We start from the raw sequence: 22,606 nt of genomic DNA, 5'->3' as shown, positions 1-22,606 counted from the left end.
TTTTTGCCCGATTCTCCTGAGGTCCTTGAACCGGTCGGCATTCTGAAAGAAGGGGTGGTTCTTTCTGCCATTTCCCCTGATTTGCGACGGGTTCTTCAGGAATTTCAGGCTGACAAACCTGACCGCTGTCCAGCGGGGAAACTGTTTGTTCCTGATAGATGGACTAGTAGAGTGATTTCTGAGGTTCATTGTTCTGTGCTGGCTGGCCACCCTGGTATTTTTGGTACCAGAGATTTGGTGGGTAGGTCCTTTTGGTGGCCTTCTTTGTCACGTGATGTGCGTTCTTTTGTGCAGTCCTGTGGGACTTGTGCGCGGGCCAAGCCTTGTTGTTCCCATGCTAGCGGGTTGCTTTTGCCTTTGCCGGTCCCTGAGAGGCCTTGGACGCATATTTCTATGGATTTTAATTCTGATCTTCCGGTTTCCCAGAGGATGTCTGTTATCTGGGTTGTTTGTGACCGGTTCTCTAAGATGGTTCATTTGGTGCCTTTGCCTAAATTGCCTTCCTCTTCTGATTTGGTTCCGCTGTTTTTTCAGCATTTGGTTCGTTTGCATGGTATTCCGGAGAATATTGTGTCTGACAGAGGTTCCAAGTTTGTTTCTAGGTTTTGGCGGGCCTTTTGTGCTAGGCTGGGCATTGATTTGTCTTTTTCTTCCGCATTTCATCCTCAGACAAATGGCCAGACCGAGCGAACTAATCAGACTTTAGAAACTTATTTGAGATGCTTTGTGTCTGCTGATCAGGATGATTGGGTGGCTTTCTTGTCTTTGGCCGAGTTTGCCCTTAATAATTGGGCTAGTTCAGCTACCTTGGTTGCTGTGACAAAGACCGTATGGTCGAAACGCGTAGCTTTCTTCACATGTGATATGGCATTGTCCCAGGAGTGTGTCCTCTACTATTTTATATGATGGATTAAAGTTTTACATTTTATCAAAGAAGCTGGAACATTTTTCTCTTTTACTTGGATTTGTATCACGTCGAGTCAGGACGAAGTTCCATGCTTCTTGCATATATCTGTGAGCTGGCTTTTTTTTTTTTTTCTTTTTTTTTCTTTCTTTGTACTTTACCTTGGTTTCGCCCTTCTTTTGTAATTTTGGTTTTCATCCTCGTTTTTCTTCGGGGCAGGTTGAGCCTTCGGACTGTCCTGGTGTGGATTCTGTGGTTGACAGGTTGCAGCAGATTTGGGCTCATGTGGTGGACAATTTGGTGTTGTCCCAGGAGGAGGCTCAACGTTTTGCTAACCGTCGTCGGTGTGTTGGTTCCCGGCTTCGGGTGGGGGATCTGGTTTGGTTATCTTCCCGTCATGTTCCTATGAAGGTTTCTTCCCCTAAGTTTAAGCCTCGGTTTATTGGTCCTTATAGGATTTCTGAGATTATTAATCCGGTGTCTTTTCGATTGGCCCTTCCGGCCTCTTTTGCTATCCATAATGTCTTCCATAGATCCTTATTGCGGAAATATGTGGTGCCCATTATTCCCTCTGTTGATCCTCCGGCCCCTGTGTTGGTTGATGGGAAGTTGGAGTATGTGGTTGAGAAAATTTTGGATTCTTGCTTTTCGAGGCGGAGGCTTCAGTACCTTGTCAAATGGAAGGGTTATGGCCAGGAGGATAATTCTTAGGTTTTTGCCTCTGATGTCCATGCTGCTGATTTGGTCCGTGCCTTTCATCTGGCTTGTCCTGATCGGCCTGGGGTCTCTGGTGAGGGTTCGGTGACCCCTCCTCAAGGGGGGGGTACTGTTGTGAATTCTGCTCTTGGGTTCCCCCCAGTGGTTGCTGGTGGTAATGCAGTTGTCCCTGGGTTGCAATCTTGGGCAGGTGTTCCTGCTGATTGCAGCTCTGACTGGGGTATTTAGGTTTGCAGGATTCATTAGCCTTTGCTAGTTGTCCATTGTTCTTGGAGGTTATGCATCTCTGTCTGGTTCCTCCTGCCCTGCTGCCAAATCAGCCAAGATAAGTGTCTGGTTTTGTTTCTGCTGCACACATGCGGTGTGCTTTACAATTCAGTGCTATTCATTGTTTTTTCTTGTCCAGCTTAGACTGTGTTTGGATATTTTCAGTCAAGTTGGATTCTCAGGAGATGCAGAGATACATTCCATGTCTATAGTTAGATGGTGGAATTTTTGTATTATCTGCTGTGGGTATTTTTAGGGTTTTAATACTGACCGCTTAGTATTCTGTCCTATCCTTTCCTATTTAGCTAGCATGGCCTCTTTTGCTAAATCCTGATTTCTGCCTGCGTTTGTCTTTCCTCTTATACTCAGTCAATATTTGTGGGGGGCTGCCTATCCTTTGGGGTTCTGCTCTGAGGCAAGATAGAATTCCCATTTCCATCTATAGGGGTATTTAGTCCTCCGGCTGTGTCGAGGTGTCTAGGATGTGTTAGGTACACCCCACGGCTACTTCTAGTTGTGGTGTCAGTTTAGGGTTTGCGGTCAGTACAGGTTCCACCTTCTCCTGAGAAAGTCTCATGCGGCTCCAAGGTCACCGGATCATAACACTTCTCCCTTGAAGCTGATTGTGTCCTATCAACAAGAGACTGGAAAATGAACTCTTATTGTCCTGCCCGTCTCTCCCAGGCATGAGGCTCCCTCTCCACTTCCTGAACCGACACTTCCTGCTTCTTGTTCAAACAACACACAGCAAGCTGCAGGGGAGAAAGGACTAGTCCAAGTACACACAAATCAGAGGGGAACATTGTCTCTTATAGTTTCAGTGTAATTCAGTTCGTGGCAGGGGCTGACCCACTACATGCACACTGCAGTACTTTTCTCTGCCATTAACAGGGCAGAGAAAAGTAAGCCTGCACGGGAGAATGATGCTGGACACTGTGTAGATGATGTAAGGCACAGAGAAAGAAGACGGCAATCGCAAGAAGAGAGGAGGCACCAGACTTAAACCAGCAGCGTCCATCGGACCGGACCGTGCCATAGGGGAGTATAATAAGCGGTCTTTTTCTTGTCTTCCAGGCTGGAATGGGGACATATATACAGCATATTACAATGCTGTTTATGAGGGCTTGCAGGTAGTGGCCTTACCTCATATAGGAAAAACCTGGTGACAGGATTTCTTAAGGTGGTCAGATGACTATTTATTTCAAGAGCTAAATCAGACCCTTTCTCAGTCTATACATTGGAAAAGGGGGTCTGGCTTAGCTCTGAAAATAACCAGATGGCCCAGTCCCTTCACACATTGCCTTGTGCACAGAATTGGAATCAAGCAGCTGGGTCCCATGATGGCATAATACAACTATACTAGTAGGTTATCCAACTTACTCAGTACCACTAATTTAAAAAAAATATTTTTTTTTACCTGGAAACTCTATTTAATATACTATATTGTCTTTCAAATTCTTACTATTTTCTAGATATCTGTCTGTTGTCAGCAATTATGAACTCTCTTGCTTACATTCACATATTGCACACTGCTAGTACCACTCCCAGCTGAGAAAAGGGTATCATTGTATCGAGTCTTATTTCCTTTTCCCTATTGATGCATGCATATTCAGTTGTGTCTAGCATGCTTGTGAATAGTCAGGAGTAATAGCCGTCATTCAAATGACAGTAAATAGCTTTGTAAAGTGTATGGCTACCTTCAAGAAATTGTCTATACATATGGTATTGAATATCTATAAGTAGAATAGGTCATCAATAGTAGGTCTACGCAGGTCCGACATCCAGCACCACTACCAATCAGCTGTTTTTTACTCCGATGCCAGTCAGATGTAAATCGTTGAATAGAGCTGCTGAATAAAAGCTGTACCGCAGCAGCCACTATACTTTGAATGGAGCTGCACTCATCAACTATAACACAGTGTTTACAGTACATCCTGCCAGTGATGAAGCAAAAAAGAGCTGATCAGTGGAGGCATTTGGTGTTGGACCCACACGGATCTGCTATTAATGACCTTTTCTGTTGATATTACCTTATGGTCGGACAACCCAAATAACTGCAAACCAGTACAAGATAAGTAATATGTTGTATTTTAAAGATGATCATGTTGCACAAATTGTATTTTTCATTAAGAAATACCTTTAGGTATATTATTATTTTGTTACTTTGCATGGTCTGTTGCTGTATCCTACATTGAAGTCCCTACATGAACCCAGCCTTAGTTACCCTGAAAAATAAGCAGGACGTTCCCTTTTCCTACAATCAGTAGACATTGCACAGCCACACTTGAGTGCAGAAGTGCACACATGTTAACACTTCAGCAAGATATTTCTAATGAAATAACAAACAGTATGGAAAGTGATAAGTTGGCCTACATTATTCTGTAGACTGGCTACATTATTACTTTAGAAGGATTTCATTCCATGACAAGAATCTCTAAATCATAGTTGCTTAATCTAGTTTCAATTGGACCACGTGGTTATCAAGGAATCAACAATAAAAGCATAATTACCATATTTCTCTACAATCCTTGTGGTGCATAATATGTAAAGAAAATTTTAGTCAATGTAGAACTATTTTTATGGAATAGAACATCTGCAGTTCCGCATGTAAAATAATTACATGTCCTTCGTTTTAGATTGTGGTTGAGTTTCCACCAGAAAAAAAAATTACAACAAAAACTACAGCCCTAAATGATAATGAGCACCTGTCACATCCGTGGCTGAACATGCTGCCCTGATCACTAGATGGCATCACACTAAAGCCCCCGTCACACTAAGCGAGGTCGCTAGCGAGATCGCTGCTGAGTCACAAGTTTTGTGACGCAACAGGGACCTCAGTAGCGATCTCGCTATGTTTGACACGTAGCAGCGACCAGGCCCCTGCTGTGAGATCGCTGGTCGTGTCGGAATGGCCTGGACCTTTTTTTGATCGTTGAGGTCCCGCTGGGTAGCACACATCGCTGTGTTTGACACCTTACCAACGACCTCGTTGACTACAACGTCATACAGGACGTCCCTCATCGAGGTCTGAATCGTCATAATAGCTGCCATGTGACAGGGTCACAACGACCAACGACATCGTTGTACAGGTCGCCGCATCGCTGCTGCGTCATTGGGAAGATCTCACTGTTTGACATCTCACCAGCGACCACATAGCGACGCAGCAACGATCCCTGACAGGTCGTATCATTGTCGGGATCGCTTTAGCGTCGCTAAGTGTGACGGGGCCTTAATACCATGGCTACTGCTGAACATTGGTGGTGTGTGGCAGTTTAGTTTTTAGATTGCTGAGACTAGTTGTCCGTTTCCAGTTAATCTGTGTTTTTCTGCACTGAGCTGGTACTGTAATTAGCTCTCTGCTGGGTGCCATGGGTCCCATCTATGGAAATCCTCGAGCTGCCAATTAGTTAGTTCAACTAGACCTGGTCACGCTGATCCCTTTGCTCTTTTGTGCTATTTTGTATATCCTGTTGTCTTCTGATTTTGTCTCTGATGTGACTTATTGGTTTTGAACCAACATGATGACCCCTCCTGCCCTCCGGTTCACTCCTCTGGAAAGCAGCCTTTCCATGGAAGCAATCCAGTAGACTTGTTGCAAGATCAGATCCCTGTACAGGAGTCCAAGGGTGAAGGCCAGGTTTACTCTCGAATCTGTAAGATAGAGTGGCTTATGTCAAGTCTATCTGAGGTAGCCTTTTTGAGCCTGAAGCCTCTAACAGGTATAACAGCACTAATATACTGAATTTCAGAGCTTCCATTAAAAAAAATTTGCTACTGTGCAGTAAGAAAGAAAAATAATATAGTGACATGAATAAATGTATAATTAATGCTGCTACTAACTTTTAACAGGCAAAACCACATTAGCAGTATTTCACAGGTTGAAAAGCAGCCATATTGATCATGTGTAACATGTTCCTGGGCGGTAGCCAAGGGCGAGGTACTTGCTTTTTTGCCCTGACACGCTACATGAAAATAGGGGTCACTGCTGGGTGTGTGGGCTTCGTCTATGGTAGCACTACGCTCTTGCAGGCTGCATGATGCTGGTGACTTCGGCTGGCAAGGAATGGATGTTGAATAGCTCAAAGAGGGAGACCACCACTTGAAAACAGATGGTCTTTTACAATAACATTCACTTGGTGGGAACTATGTACAACAGTTAGCGGGTGCATAACTTCACAAACGTTTTCCTTTTCAATATGGAGCATCTTCACACACAGGCTCTCGACATCTTCCAAGCTTACTTGTTTCTGCCTCAAGATCATTTGTATTCATCTGTTCAGTAAGTGAGAACCCTATACTTCAACACGTGTCCTATTTTCCTCTAAGGGTAACTAGTTTGCCACTATGGCAGGTACTTAGCTTCTCTGCCTCCTGTTATGTCCTGGTTTGTTCTGTCTTTGAGTTGTAAACTCAGGGTCATACTGTTAGGCCTCGTGTCTCAGGACCCGTCTCTGATTCCTTGCTATTCACTGCCTCGGTCTCCACTCACGTCAGAGACACCCACGTCATGCGGATCTGCTGACTAGTAAGACCTTAGGTCTGCTTCTCTTGCACTATGCACTTTAGGGACCCCACTCTGGGCTAGTCCCATTCATTAACTCTCCCCCTTCTTTATGTCGGTCAAACTACAATGCCGTCACTAATTAGAGATAAGTGAAATGTTTAAGGTTCGGTTAGGCTAGGATAGGTCAACTTCCCGATGTTCGCTGAACAGTTGGCCGAACATGACCACACCCCATTGAATTCAATGGGAAGCAAAACCAAATACATACACAACACCTTCAGGAGGGCCCAAAAGCTGCCAAAACAGCTCAAATTAGGGGCGCTAATCAATTGCACTATAAATAAATAATACAAATAAAACGTGGATTCTCCTGTATTTTTATATAACCAGTCAGGCAAAATTGACAGCTGCAAACCCTCAGGTGTCAGCTTTTGCAAGGCTGGTTATCAAGAATAGAGGGGTCCCCATTCTGTTTTTTTAATTATTTCAAAAAATAATTTTTAAAAATGACATGGTGTCCCCCCATATTTGACCAACATAAAGGGTTAATTGTGGATATTGCACCCCCAACCTAAAAATAGCATCTATTAGATGAGCCAATTCTGGTGCTTTGCCCGGCTCTTTCCACTTGCTCTGTGGCGGTGTCAAGTGGAGTTCATATTAGTGGGGTTGATTTCACCTTTATATTGTCCAGTGATATCATGTACAAATGTTAGTACTGGAAAAGCATCTATAAGATGCCCCTATTACTAACGCTATAGTGATATTGTAAAAAAAACCACATACCCTGAATAAAGACCTTTATTTGAAATAATGACACAGACTCCTTTATTGACTATAAATTAAACCATGCTCACATCAATGCCCAGTCCACTGAAGCCAATGTTCCCAGTAAATGAATTAAAATAATAAGAAAACATATTCCTCACTTGTCCGAAGTGAAGAGATAATCCATAATGTCCCACGATGATCCTGATGATTTTGAGAGCAGTCACATTAGTGACTGCTCTTAAGGACAACAGGCTCAAACTGACAAACGAGGTAATTGCTCCTGCAGTGTGTAGCACTGAATTCCAGTGAGAAAGTTCACCGGAGTTCATCAGCTAATGAGCCCCGATGAACTCACTGACAGCATCTCTGCTGCGTGAGATCACTGGGGCTCATCAGCTGATGAACTCCAATGAACTTTCTCACCACACTGCAGGAGCAGTTACTCACTCTTTTCCATGTTGCAGTTGCACCAGTTGATGTGACTGCTCTACAAGTGATCTAAATCGTCGGCAAACCGGGACATTATGGATTACGGCTGATAGGTGAGAGATATAGCTGTTTATTATTTTTTCTCTCTTCCAGGTTACATGGGCTTCGAGGATTAGGCGTTAAGGTTAGTATATGCTGTGTTATTTATTTTTATTTAAATATTTATTTCTTTATTTCAACTTTTTTTTTTTACTTTGAGCACAAGTGCTGGCTAGTAAGTACACCCATAGCCGCTGTCTGCTTATGCTGTTATCAGCGGCGACAGCAGGCGTAGGCTGATGGAAGTAGTAGACTCTCGTCAGCTGACACCTGTGACCTGCAGTAAGCATTTTATCGCGGGTTACAGTCACAGCTGTGGAGTCATGCTGACATCTGACAGAGTGACGCCGCAGAGCTCTGACCGACGGTAACACCATCGTTATGATCAAATCAGAGCCATGGGGTTTCTCACGCTGTCACACAGATGACAGCATGAGAAACACCATAGGAAGTCCACAAAAATGCATTGTGTGCACACAGCTTTAGTGGGGCCACGATCATTTTAATTTATTGAACTTTGGCTAAATGTTGACGATTTTTAGGAAACTGCTCGCAAATCTGAACACAAATCCGAATGTACAAGGTTCATGCCGACTTTGAGATGGGCAAACATTTTCCGAACAACTTCACCCATCCCTACTAATAACGCATGCCACAAAACACATTATACATCATAACAATATGTGTCTTCAAGGGGGCACTTGGGCAGTATGTCAATCTGCTTACAGATGCATGCAGCGTATACAGACCCTGTAAGGTGATAAAGAGAGTCTCTGTGTATTCGTATTATGGACACTGTATAAGGACAATCATTCTAGGAAAAGAAATGCTCATTAAACAGCATGCCAGGTATGAAATCAGAAGCTCAATCAAAGGTTATAGTAGAGCAGTGGGCAGTGAGGAGTTGCGCATTGTAAAGTAGACAGTGGACAGTGAGGGATTGGGCATAACAGAACAGTGGGCAGTGGGGAGTTGTGCCGTGAGTAGTTGTGCAGCGTAGAGTACAGGGCTGTCAGTGTTTATGGAGAGTACAGCAGAGGACACAGAGGAGTTGTGCAAAGTAGTGAAAAGGGCAGTGAGGTGTTCAGTGTAAATTGTGGTCAATGTGCAGCTGGACTGAATAGAACAGTGGGCAGTGAAGAGATGTCTAGAGTAGTGGGCAGTAATGGGTTTTATAGAGCATTGCAGTGAGCAGTAAGCATTTGTGCAGGGAAAGCAGTGAGAAGGCATGCAGTGACAAGTGGCAGTGTTTTCAATAGAGAAAAGCAGTGGGAAAATCAGGAGTTGTGTAGATTCATGAGCTGTATGGGGTTCTATAGGGCAGAACAGTGGGCGAGCAGCAGTAGTGCAGGGTAAAGCAGTAAAAAGTCATGTAGTCGTTTAATCATGTCCCCGCTTAATTGTAAAGTGCTGCGGAATATGTTGGCGCCATATAAATAAAAATTATTATTATTATTATGTAGTGAGAAGTGTCAGTGTATTCTACAGGGAAAAGAAGTGGGCACTGCGGAGACTTGCAATCTAGAGCGGTGAGTAATGGGGAATTTACAGAGAAAGGTGGTGGGCAGTGAGGATTTGTGCAGAGTAGAGAATTGGGCAGAGAGGAGCTGGGGAGTGTAGCGCCATGGGCAGTAAGTACCATCGTTGTGCAGCGTAGAGTAGGGGAGCAGTGAGCATTTTTTTTACTTCCTGCTGAGTTAAGCATATTACATTTAATTGATGATTTATGGTATCCCTTATCATGTCATCTGTCATAGGATATTCTTGTGTAAACATTAGATAAAAAACGTTTAATAGATTGGCCTTTTCCTCATTGTCTTCCACCATTTTCTTACTGTTTTTGTAGTTAAAGAATATTCTTGGATTATTTTTACTTTCTTTGACAATAAATCTCTGTCTCAATCTTTGCCGCCTTGATTTACTTTTTATACAATTTCTTTTTCCCTCTATAATTATGTAATGCCATATCACTACCCTTTTATTTTAATTCCCTAAACGCTTTCTTTTTGTTATTTATTGCCCTATTTAGCCATAGTGGTTTTCTCTTAATTTATTTGTTTTTTATTTGTTTTACTCACTTATTGAGCGCCATTAGCTCCACAGTGCTTTACAGACATTATCGGCCTATTTAAAAGAAACAAAAATAGACAAAGTGAAGTAGCTAACATCACAGGTATAAAACCCAGGAACCGCATAAGGCCAGTCTCACACGTCCAGATAATTCTGGTACCGGAAAAATCGGTCCCGGAGTTATCCGTGTCTGTGAGCTCACGTGGTACATCAGTGTGGCACAAGTGCGGCAGCCGTGTGCTGCCCGTGTGCCGACTGAGTATCACATGGACCGTGTAGGAGACAGCGCTACAGTAAGCGCTGTCCCCCCTGCGTGTGGTGCTGAAGCCGCCATTCATTCCTTCTCCCCGGCAGCGTTCGCTGGAAAGAAGGAATGAAAAATCATGTTTTTTTATTTTTTTGTTTTTAAAATAAAGTTCCCGGTCACCTCCCGCCTCCCACCCCCTGGGCGCCCGCCCGCTGGCATTAAAATACTCACCCAGCTCCCGCGATGCTTCCTCTCAGCGCCGCAGCTTGTCCTGTATGAGCGGTCACGTGGTACCGCTCATTACAGTGATGAATATGCGGCTCCACCCCATGGAGAGTTTTTATCTCTAAAACCGTATATCCATAAATATGAAATCAAAATATGAGGTGCTGCTTAAAAGGCTGAAAAACAGTAGGACAATTAAACCAGTCGCGGTATATCCCAGCAAAAAATTAGACATGTATCACTTTAAGATACAATCACATCACTAGGGGTGTGAAAAAAAATCCTTACCCATAATCTCCACTGCGATCACCTGAGTAGTGCAGCCCCAACGCGCGTTTCGCGTGGGCTTCCTCGGGTGTCTACTTATATTTTGAATAAATTATTACTTGGATTTTACGTGGGACTTTTTGTGCTCTTTTTCTTTTTGTGTTACATGATTATTTGAGAGTGTCCTGAGCTAATGGTGTAGCGGTGCAGTTGTGGGGTGCAGGTCGCGGTAAATAACGAGGACACCAGGTTGCAGTCTCTTTACCTCTTTACTGGAGATCTCTGAGTCCTCAGTCCAGAATATGGTTCACCAGGCTGCGCAAGTCCGGCCGGTCCAATGGCACCTTCAGAGTTCACTTCACAGGTGGAAATCGGTGCCTTCCTTCTTAGCGCTATGTGTTGTAGTCCTTCCCTGCTATGCTTACGGAAAGTACCCCACAACCGTTGTGTCTGTTTCTTAAGTTCCCTCACAACTCGATTAAGTGATGTTATTCTAATCTTCCGTCCCTTCCTGATGTTACAGTTGGAACGGCACCCGTTTGTCGGATAGGCCTGGAGTTCTTCCGGGACCCTAGAGACGCCCCTCTCCCGCAATTGCCTCCCAAGACTTCATAGGTGATATGTGTTAGACAGCCCGCCTGAGACTGACTGCCCTGCCGCTGTTTGGAGTATGGCTTGAAGCTGTATGCTATTCCACTCCCTCGGCGTTCCGGCCACCGGTAATGCGCCTCAGTAGGATGTTGCTCCGGTCTTACAGCACGACCCCTACTGGTATTCTCCTATCGCTTGATCTCGTTTCTCACTCAGCACAATCTATCTCGCTTCTAGTCCTTTCTTGGGCACCGCCGCTACCCGGAGCAGGCGCGGTCCCTTTTCGTTCTTTCTCGTTGCCAAGCCTCTGTCAGGATCCCACCCCTGACAGAGACCCTACTGTATCTTCCCCCCACAACACCCTCTGCCACAAGGTGTTGCCTGGTTCCAACCCAGTCAGCTTTCTGATCTAACTTCCTGCCTGACCCCCAGTTTACCCACTATGGTGGGGAGTGGCCTAATGAATAGAACCCTTAGCTCCCCCCGGAGGCCCGGCTGTGAAATGTATTGGTGTCTGTGATACCTGATCAGATGAACTCCTTCAGTGCCATCGGACGCACCATGGCTCCCCATAGTGGCGGAGCCACAGTACTGCAACGACCAGGACTCTGGGGCGCTGCACTCCCCCCTGGTTAAACACAGTACTCCGGGACTGGGAAGAAAACAACAATACAAGTTAGCAAAAAGACATACAATTTTGTTGAGTGCAAATAACAATACGTATACTTGAACAAGCTTCCCTTTATGGGAGGTGAGGACACTTGAACGTTACAAAACATGGTTAAATATCATAGCAACAGGCTATAATTAACTTCTGTTACCCAACCGGGTATTCTACTAAGTGCAAAAATTGCTGAACAATACTTTAACATTGCCTTTAAGGACATACACTCTTAGTCCACTAAAGACCTTCCTATAATCACATTATAAGGTAAGTTAACTTTTTCATTCTCCTTCTTTGAATCTGCAGGACCGCCTGTCCTATCGGCACCAGACCTACTGCCTCTCCTTTCTGTTACAGGACTGCCCCGTTCAGCCAGGGCCTACTGCCTTTTCAACTACTATACACAGTATAGAACATAACATTACTTTCAGTTTTAGAAGCACTGAGCCATCTACGTATGGCTCCTAGGAGGACTCACTACCTAACCCCTACGGGTTCACTTTCTGTCCTCTGTAACACATTATTAACTCTTTCTTTACAATAACTAACTTCTTATGGAGGACTCAGGGTCTACCTTCTATCCCCCCTTTTCTATCAACATTATTAAATATCGAACTTCCATCTTTACTCTTCTTACTACCGACTATGCAGGACACTGTGTCTACCCCTACGGGCCTACTGCATCTTTCTTCTAGCTCTCATTCTTTCTTCTAAAGGACATTATCAACATTTCTTTGTCTTACAGCCAACTAGTTCAATACAAGTAACTTCAACATATAAGCATTATCATCACATTACTGTTCTAAAACAGTATCACTCATAAGTACACAGTTGAGCATCCCCTTTAAGAGAGGATCGAGTCTTTATGAGGTAGCGTATCTCCTCAGGCTACCAGTCCTTACTCAGCAAAGGCTCCGGTATGGTATCTTCGCAAAGAGTCTCTTTCCAAGTAAGACCAGTAGGAAGCGCCTTTAAGAAGGTGCAAACTATATACAGGAAGTTTGTATCATGCACTGTTCATGATTACAGCAGTTCTTATAACATTGTGGAACAAAATAGCAAAAATGAAAGTGAAAGCAAAAATAAAAAGCAATAGGGATCCCGGATAAACAAAGGGATCCCTTTAAGAGTTAACCCAGGATGGGTTTTAGCAGCAAAATAGCAAGGAAATAAACAGTTAACTATTTACAGTTTCAGGTTTCCGAGGCTTAGTTGAACGGCTTCCAGTGCTGCACCTGGCACTTAACCCCTCTTGGCCTGGGCAAAGTGAGGTCCAGGGTTACACCCAGTGCTGGACAAACGCCGTTAATCCGTCTTTCATGTACGATTAAATCATGCGCAGTGATGGAGGTCTGCGCAGCTTGAGTATGGGCATCTGCTGCAGCAGAGGTAGCGGCTGCTGCAAGATCAGTCACTGGAACGGAGTCAGCAGCTGTGGCACTAGCAGTCACTGGAGTGGTGTCGGTCGTCAGGGCAGGGTGGCTCTTCCTACCTGCTTCAGATGCGGTCCCTCCGGTGCCGGTCTGCTCCGTCTCCGCTGGGGTCTGGAACGCTAGCTGCAGGGCCTTGCGCTGCGGCGTTGTCACCTCCGTTTGCAGCATCTCGCTTTCCGGCAGGGCCTTGCCTTCTGGCTTCGGAGTGCTGGAACTTTTTTCTTGCTCCGGACCAGATGAGGCTGCCGACAGACGTCTGGCGAGGCTCCCGATGATGGTCTTCTTCCACCCGGCCTCAGTGCTCAGCTGCATCCGCCGGGGTTGGTGGATCAGCTCGTCCGCTCCGGTCTGCAGGAGGTCAGCGTCAACTGTGGAGGTCTGGCTGCGGTGCCTCTCCGGGTAGCTGGGGGAGTCCTCGGCTCCGACCCCACGCTCCGGCTCCGGGCGGCTGGCCATGGCGTCCTCCATGTTGCTCGCTTCTTCTTCCTGGTCCTTTTCCCGCTCTCTTCTTCGTGGGCGGTTTCGTTTTCGTTGTCTCTGCCCACCATTAAGGATCAGGAGGCGGATCTCGGCTGCTGACGGACACGTCCTCAAGGGGCCGAGATATTTAGACTGGGCGGCCATTATCTTTCGCGCTCTTCAGCTTGTTCACGCCCACTTCCACGCCCTTCTTCTTCTCCTGCGCTCTCCTTAGCGCTGTAATGGCGGCGGTTTTGGCGGGAACTTCTGGCGGCAAGTGGCAACACACAGTCCTTGTAATAAAGCACAGTCCAAGCACGATAAATCACAGTTCCAAGGCACACATGACCTGATTCTTCAGGCTTAAGTAGATCCTGTTCGTGACGCCAAGTTGTGGAGCGCCCCCACACCGCCGCAGGGCTGAGGGGTACCCGGAGCCGGGCCTCTAAGTCTCAGTCCTGGGGTTATCACGGTGGCTAGGCCCGGTCCGTGGCCCTGTCTGTCAGTGGGGGACGTCCGATGCAATAAGTGTGGTTAATGGTGGTGTAGCGGTGCAGTTGTGGGGTGCAGGTCGCGGTAAATAACGAGGACACCAGGTTGCAGTCTCTTTACCTCTTTACTGGAGATCTCTGAGTCCTCAGTCCAGAATATGGTTCACCAGGCTGCGCAAGTCCGGCCGGTCCAATGGCACCTTCAGAGTTCACTTCACAGGTGGAAATCGGTGCCTTCCTTCTTAGCGCTATGTGTTGTAGTCCTTCCCTGCTATGCTTACGGAAAGTACCCCACAACCGTTGTGTCTGTTTCTTAAGTTCCCTCACAACTCGATTAAGTGATGTTATTCTAATCTTCCGTCCCTTCCTGATGTTACAGTTGGAACGGCACCCGTTTGTCGGATAGGCCTGGAGTTCTTCCGGGACCCTAGAGACGCCCCTCTCCCGCAATTGCCTCCCAAGACTTCATAGGTGATATGTGTTAGACAGCCCGCCTGAGACTGACTGCCCTGCCGCTGTTTGGAGTATGGCTTGAAGCTGTATGCTATTCCACTCCCTCGGCGTTCCGGCCACCGGTAATGCGCCTCAGTAGGATGTTGCTCCGGTCTTACAGCACGACCCCTACTGGTATTCTCCTATCGCTTGATCTCGTTTCTCACTCAGCACAATCTATCTCGCTTCTAGTCCTTTCTTGGGCACCGCCGCTACCCGGAGCAGGCGCGGTCCCTTTTCGTTCTTTCTCGTTGCCAAGCCTCTGTCAGGATCCCACCCCTGACAGAGACCCTACTGTATCTTCCCCCCACAACACCCTCTGCCACAAGGTGTTGCCTGGTTCCAACCCAGTCAGCTTTCTGATCTAACTTCCTGCCTGACCCCCAGTTTACCCACTATGGTGGGGAGTGGCCTAATGAATAGAACCCTTAGCTCCCCCCGGAGGCCCGGCTGTGAAATGTATTGGTGTCTGTGATACCTGATCAGATGAACTCCTTCAGTGCCATCGGACGCACCATGGCTCCCCATAGTGGCGGAGCCACAGTACTGCAACGACCAGGACTCTGGGGCGCTGCACTAATATAGTACCCCTATCATGTAAATTAAGGGGAATATGTGATTGGAAATGTTTTCCGTTCTGGTTTGTGTTTCTGATTATCGGCCTATTTCTAGCTTGTTCATTTCCATAGGGTATATATTGTGCACAAGTCCTATTCAGGATGCTTATAAAAGTGTTCCATTTGCTGTGTGTACTTTTATTTTATTTGGTACAACATTTTTTGCATTTTTTTTTAGTGCGGAGACACTAGGATTTCACTTGAAATAGCAATTAAGGTATTCTTTTTACTGTATATGCAGCTTTCAAGCTCCCCAAAGAAATCTTTATGGAAAAAATGCACATAAAATGCACAGTTCTACAGTGCCTTATAACCCACATTTTATATCCCAAAAGTTGTAAATCTCTAAACTATCATGTTTTTATGAATAGCTACAAAGGATTTAGCTGCTTCATCTTCTGCTTGGTTTAAAGAGTTTGTCCACTCTAGAGAAATCTTCGACAAGTGCTGAAAGTTGCCGAATCCTAATAGTGTGTAATGCACACACCGTTTCGTGATAGCGCCATTTACCAGATGCAGCGGCCGCACCTCGCAGTGTTCTATTGAAAGATGTGGCTGAGACTCTAGTTGGCTGATGGCTCAAACTATAAAAATTGCATACGCTCATTAAATCTGTCACCGGGTTCTTGCTACCCCATCTGAGAGCATGATGTAGGGGAGGAGATGTTTATTCCAGCAATATGTCCCTTTCTGGTCTGCTTGCTGTAGTTTTGATAACAACCGTTTTTTCTGCTGCAGCTCTATGAGTTTTCTGCATGATGAGCTGTGTATGACCCCGTCCACACTACTGCTTGTCAGCTTTCTGTGTACACTGGGCATTGACACAAAGCTGCTAATTCATGGTGGGAGCGGGATTAGACAAAGCAGCAGGACTACATTGCACGAGGCAACTAGTCCTGTAATGAAAATCTCCTGCTAATATTACATTAATTTTATTGAAACTACATGAAGCAGTCTAATAAATGACAAATCGCTAGAATCAGGGTCTCTGCCCCTACATCATGCTGCTCTCAGATCTGCTGACATATTTCCTTTAACAGTGTTTGTATTAGATTAGGAGAGCTGCAGCACCTGTCGAAGATTTCTCCATGGTTGGACATTCCATTAAGTTTTCTCTAAAAACTACCGTATATTGTTTCATTTGGTATTAATACTGTGAGATAGACATGTATTATAAATTGCCTCTCTCTATATATATTCCCGGTATCCTCACTAGCATGGCTTTAATATCCATCTGCTGAAATAGAAGATATATTCAATGTATCCCCAACTGGGGTCAATCTATTTTTACTTCTGTTTGGTAGTTATAGTCAGTGATTGAAGGAAATGCTGTGCGCAAACACTGCTGAATTGTTTGGGGGAAATGATGAAAGTAAAACTACTAAGCAGTATAAACACCAAGTAAATGGACTTCATTTCTCCTGTCTGACCAATAATCTGCTAAAGTAACATTGTGGGAAAAGCATTCCAGTTAATCTTATTCACTGTCGCTTTATCAAAGTGGAATGTCAGATGATAGCGTCCAAAGCCCTACCCTGTGCAATCTATATAAGATGCCATCTGCTAGATATAAATGCCACCAGGTAAAGACAGTGACCACAGGCACATGGCTGCTGCTCGCTGTGACAGTGTCTGATCCTAACCTAGATCTAGGAGGATACGTAGCTACTTCTCATAACTAGTGAATGTATCACTGCCAGAATCTGCATTGAATGGATACTGATAGCATATCTCAGACAGGATTTATGATATTTGCCACCATAATCTGAGCAGATAGATGAGCTGTCCATGTCTGTTTTTCAAACATAGTCATCCTCACAATGCAATTTTTAATCAGGAGGTCTCAGTTATCATTACACCATAAATTCATTCAATCCACAATTTCCACCACCACTTTTCAAATCTTTAGAAAGATTCAGTATATTGAATATCTAGTGCTTGTATTAAAAAAAAAATCAAGTTCAATACATTTCCACTAGATTCTCCCATAGTGAAACATGATGCACAGTTTTGGATCATGATACCCCGTGGGTGAATATGGTGGAAGCTTATTGAGTTGTATCTGTATATGTGCAATAGATAATGTATTGAATCAAAGCAGGGTTTGGGAACCTTTTTTTTCCACCAAGATCTATTTGGATCTTCAGTCGGAGCCGTACAAACTCATCAACTTGAAAATGGTTCTGCTATATTTGGTGAAACAATGAAATAACGCACCGTAAATGTGATGGCTGAAGCCGCTTCTTTTTGGTGATATGTGTGATACTAGGTGATATTGATGAGGTTGCTACTCATAATTGCTTTTTCAGGTTTGCATAGGTCTGGAACACAGTGAATTCTTTATGATAAGTTTTGTAAAGAACTGATTGCAGCAAGAAGTTGTTCCAAGCACGTGTAAATTACACAGAAGGTCTCCTCACAGTTTGAGATTCATTACTATGTAACATTTATAGAACTCAAGCAGTGGGAGGTTTGCTATATACATCACATAGGATAAACTCAGACTTCAGTATAATCACATAGGAGACAATAAGTCTGCTGTTTATACATCACATAGGAGACCCCGAGACTGCTATAGATACTTCACATAGAAGACACTGAGACTGTTGTATAGATCACATAGGAGACACTGAGACTGCTATTTATATCACATAGGATAAACTAAGACTGTGGTATATACATCACATAGGAGACACCAAAACTGCAGTATATATCACATAGGAGAGACCAAGACTTCTGTGCATGCATCACATAGGAGAACCCGAGAGTGTTGTATATACATCACATAGGAGACACCGAGACTGCTGTATAGATCACAAAGGAGACACCGAGACTGCTTTATATACATCACATAGGAGACACTGAGACTGCTGTATAGATCACATAGGAGACACTGAGATGGCTGTCTATACAGCACATAGGAGTCTCTGAGACTACTCTATGTATTTGGTATGTTTTGATAATGCAGCAGTTCTGCACCAATAATCTAAATTAGGTTACTTGCATTTTTAATTGCTTTTTTGAGTGCTTTTTTTACATGCGTTTCTATCTCTGGGGTGATGTCTCCTTTTGATATGTCATGTTTTAAATAAAGTTGCTGTTCTTTGGATACTTTTTGTTACTTGCCTTTGATAAAACTTTATTGATATAGTCATGTGTGGATTACAAGAACTTTTATTATGTTTCCACTGCGGAAACGTAATAAAAACACATTTGTATTTTTTAATCCGTGGATTTTCCTCATTATATTCAAGCCTATAAGGAATATCAGCAAACAAAACACATTTTTACAGCAAGAGAAATTAGCATATTGCAGATTTCTAAAATGCACCGCAGGTCATTTAACGCTGCGTATCCAAAAGCACAGTGGGTTAGAGATTTCTATAATTCCCATTTACTTTTCTGGAACTGTAAGATGCTGCATTTTTTTGTGCAGGGAAATATGTAGTATCAAAAACCTCACCAAATACTCATTGAAGGACCTTAGCACCTTGACACTAATTATCTATCCTTAGTATAGGTCATCTGTATCAGGTTCACTGTTAATAGCTCTGACAGTGGCTAGAAGTAAACATTGAAAATTGCTGTACAGTACAGTTCTATCTAATGAAGACTTTTCACCAAATTTTTCATGTTGAGCAGGACACAGGATGTAATAGTGGCTGCAATGTGCAGGCAAAGTAAAAGATAAAAGTTTTATTCTGCTCTGCGGCCATTATTACATCGTGGGTCCTGTTCAATATGAAAAATTTGGTGAAAGGTTTTCTTCAATGACTAACTAATGCAGCCTAGAACTGCAGAACACCTCCTATTCAAAACAGACCTCCCAACCGCATCATACTTTATGTAGGACACATACTGTATGTGAGTAGACTATGTGGGAGACTTTGTGGGATTTGGGGGCAAACATGGTGTTGAAAGACTGTTGGAGCATCTAACTGTGTGTGGGTGGCTATAGAGCCATCATACTGTGTGTTGGTGGCTTTAGAGCTATCATACTTAGTGTGTGTGGGTGGCTATAGAGCCATCATCCTGTGTGTGGGTGGCTATAGACCCATCATACTGTGTGTGGGTGGCTACAGAGCCATCATACTGTGTGTGGGTGGCTATAGAGCCATCATCCTGTGTGTGGGTGGCTATAGAGCCATCATACTGTGTGTGGGTGGCTTTAGAGCCATCATACTGTGTGTGGGTGGCTATAGAGCCATCATACTGTGTGGGTGGCTAGAGAGCCATCATACTGTGTGTGGGTGGCTATAGAGCCTTCATCCTGTGTGTAGGTGGCTATAGAGCCTTCATCCTGTGTGTGGGTGGCTATAGAGCCGTCATCCTGTGTGTGGGTGGCTATAGAGCCATCATCCTGTGTGTAGGTGGCTATAGAGCCATCATCCTGTGTCTGGGTGGCTATAGAGCCATCATTCTGTGAGTCGGTGGCTATAGAGCCTTCATCCTGTGTGTAGATGGCTATAGAGCCTTCATCCTGTGTGTGGGTGGCTATAGAGCCATCATCCTGTGAGTGAGTGGCTATAGAGCCGTCATACTGTGTGTGGGTGGCTATAGAGCCTTCATTCTGTGTCTGGGTGGCTATAGAGCCTTCATCCTGTGTGTGGTTGGCTATAGAGCCGCTATCCTGTGTGTGGGTGGCTATAGAGCCATCATCCTGTGTGTGGGTGGCTATAGAGCCATCATTCTGTGAGTGGGTGGCTATAGAGCCTTCATCCTGTGTGTAGGTGGCTATAGAGCTTTCATCCTGTGTGTGGGTGGCTATAGAGCCGTACTCCTGTGTGTAGGTGGCTATAGAGCCATCATCCTGTGAGTGAGTGGCTATAGAGCCGTCATACTGTGTGTGGGTGGCTATAGAGCCTTCATCCTGTGTCTGGGTGGCTATAGAGCCTTCATCCTGTGTGTGGTTGGCTATAGAGCCGCCATCCTGTGTGTGGGTGGCTATAGAGCCATCATACTGTGTGTGGGTGGCTATAAAGCCATCATACTGTGTGTGGGTGGCAATAGAGCCATCATACTGTGTGTGGGTGGCAATAGAGCCATCATACTGTGTGTGGGTGGCTATAGAGCCATCATACTGTGTGTGGGTGGCTATAGAGCATTCATCCTGTGTGTGGGTGGCTATAGAGCCTTCATCCTGTGTGTGGGTGGCTATAGAGCCGTCATCCTGTGTGTAGGTGGCTATAGAGCCTTCATCCTGTGTGTGGCTGGCTATAGAGCCATCATCCTGTGTGTGGGTGGCTATAGAGCCATCATCCTGTGTGTGGGTGGCTATGGAGCCTTCATCCTGTGTCAGGGTGGCTATAGAGCCTTCATCCTGTGTGTGAGTGGCTATAGATCCTTCATCCTGTGTGTGGGTGGCTATAGAGCCATCATCCTGTGTGTGGGTGGCTATAGAGCCATCATCCTGTGTGTGGGTGGCTTTAGAGCCTTCATCCTGTGTGTGGGTGGCTACAGAGCCTTCATCCTGTGTGTGGGTGGCTACAGAGCCTTCATCCTGTGTGTGGGTGGCTATAGAGCCTTCATCCTGTGTGTGGGTGGCTATAGAGCCATCATCCTGTGTGTGGGTGGCTATAGAGCCATAATCCTGTGTGTGGGTGGCTATAGAGCCTTAATCCTGTGTGTGGGTGGCTACAGAGCCTTCATCCTGTGTGTGGGTGGCTATAGAGCCTTCATCCTGTGTGTGGGTGGCTATAGAGCCTTCATCCTGTGTGTGGGTGGCTATAGAGCCATCATCCTGTGTGTGGGTGGCTATAGAGCCTTCATCCTGTGTGTGGGTGGCTATAGAGCCATCATACTGTGTGTGGGTGGCTATAGAGCCTTCATCCTGTGTGTGGGTGACTATAGAGCCTTCATCCTGTGTGTGGATGGCTATAGAGCCTTCATCCTGTGTGTGGGTGGCTATAGAGCCATCATCCTGTGTGTGTGTGGCTATAGAGCCTTCATCCTGTGTGTGGGTGGCTATAGAGCCTTCATCCTGTGTGTGGATGGCTATAGAGCCTTCATCCTCTCTGTGGGTGGCTATAGAGCCGTCATACTGTGTGTGGGTGGCTATAGAGCCTTCATCCTGTGTGTGGGTGGCTATAGAACCATCATCCTGTGTGTGGGTGGCTATAGAGCCTTCATCATGTGTATGGGTGGCTAAAGAGCCACCATCCTGTGTGTGGGTGGCTATTGAGCCATCATACTGTGTTTGGGAGGCTATAGAGCCGTCATACTGTGTGTGGGTGGCTATAGAGCCGTCATTCTGTGTGTGGGTGGCTATAGAGCCTTCATCCTGTGTGTAGGTAGCTATAGAGCCGTCATCCTGTGTGTGGGTGGCTATGGAGCCTTCATCTTGTGTGTACATGGCTATAGAGCAGTCATCCTGTGTGTGGGTGGCTATAAAGCCTTCATCCTCTGTATATGTAGCTATAGAGCCATCATCCTGTGTGTGGGTGGCTAATGAGCCTTCATCCTGTGTGTGGTTGGTTTTAGAGCCATCATCATGTGTATGGGTGGCTAATGAGCCTTCATCCTGTGTGTGGTTGGTTTTAGAGCCATCATCATGTGTGTGGCTGGCTATAGAGCCTTCATCCTGTGTGTGGGTGGCTAAAGAGCCTTCATCCTGTGTGTGGTAGGCTTTAGAGCCATCATCCTGTGTGTGGGTGGCTATAGAGCCTTCATCCTGTGTGTGGGTTGCTATAGAGCCTTCATCCTGTGTGGGTGGCTATAGAGCCGTCATACTGTGTGTGGTTGGCTATAGAGCCTTCATCATGTGTGTGGGTGGCTAAAGAGCCTTCATCCTGTGTGTGGGGGCTATAGAGCCGTGATACTGTGTGTGGGTGGCTATAGAGCCATCATACTGTGTGTGAGTGGCTATAGAGCCATCATCCTGTGTGTGGGTGGCTATAGAGCCTTCATCCTGTGTGTGGGTGGCTATAGAGCCTTCATCCTGTGTGTGGGTGGCTGTAGAGCCTTCATCCTGTGTGTGGGTGGCTATAGAGCCATCATCCTGTGTGTGGATGGCTATAGAGCCTTCATCCTGTGTGTGGGTGGCTATAGAACCATCATCCTGTGTCTGGGTGGCAATAGAGCCTTCATCCTGTGTGTGGGTGGCTATAGAGCCGTCATACTGTGTGTGAGTGGCTATAGAGCCATCATCCTGTGTGTGGATGGCTAAAGAGCCTTCATCCTGTGTGTGGGTGGCTATAGAGCCATCATCCTGTGTGTGGGTGGCTATAGAGCCTTCATCCTGTGTGGGTGGCTATAGAGCCGTCATACTGTGTGTGGTTGGCTATAGAGCCTTCATCATGTGTGTGGGTGGCTAAAGAGCCTTCATCCTGTGTGTGGGGGCTATAGAGCCGTGATACTGTG

The 22,606-nt window shown here is 45.4% G+C and overlaps 1 protein-coding gene across 1 annotated transcript in view; it reads left to right on the top strand.

The window, feature by feature from the left end:
* SYNPO2 (synaptopodin 2) overlaps positions 1-22,606 on the top strand; it is a 367,769-nt gene that overhangs the window by 324,726 nt on the left and 20,437 nt on the right. The gene's annotated exons all lie outside the window — the stretch shown is intronic.

Source organism: Ranitomeya variabilis, chromosome 1 (assembly GCF_051348905.1).
Source record: "Ranitomeya variabilis isolate aRanVar5 chromosome 1, aRanVar5.hap1, whole genome shotgun sequence".
NCBI classification, from domain to species: Eukaryota; Metazoa; Chordata; class Amphibia; order Anura; family Dendrobatidae; genus Ranitomeya; species Ranitomeya variabilis.
The sequence above is the reverse complement of the archived record's forward strand: the minus strand, read 5'-3'. Positions and strand labels throughout refer to the sequence as shown.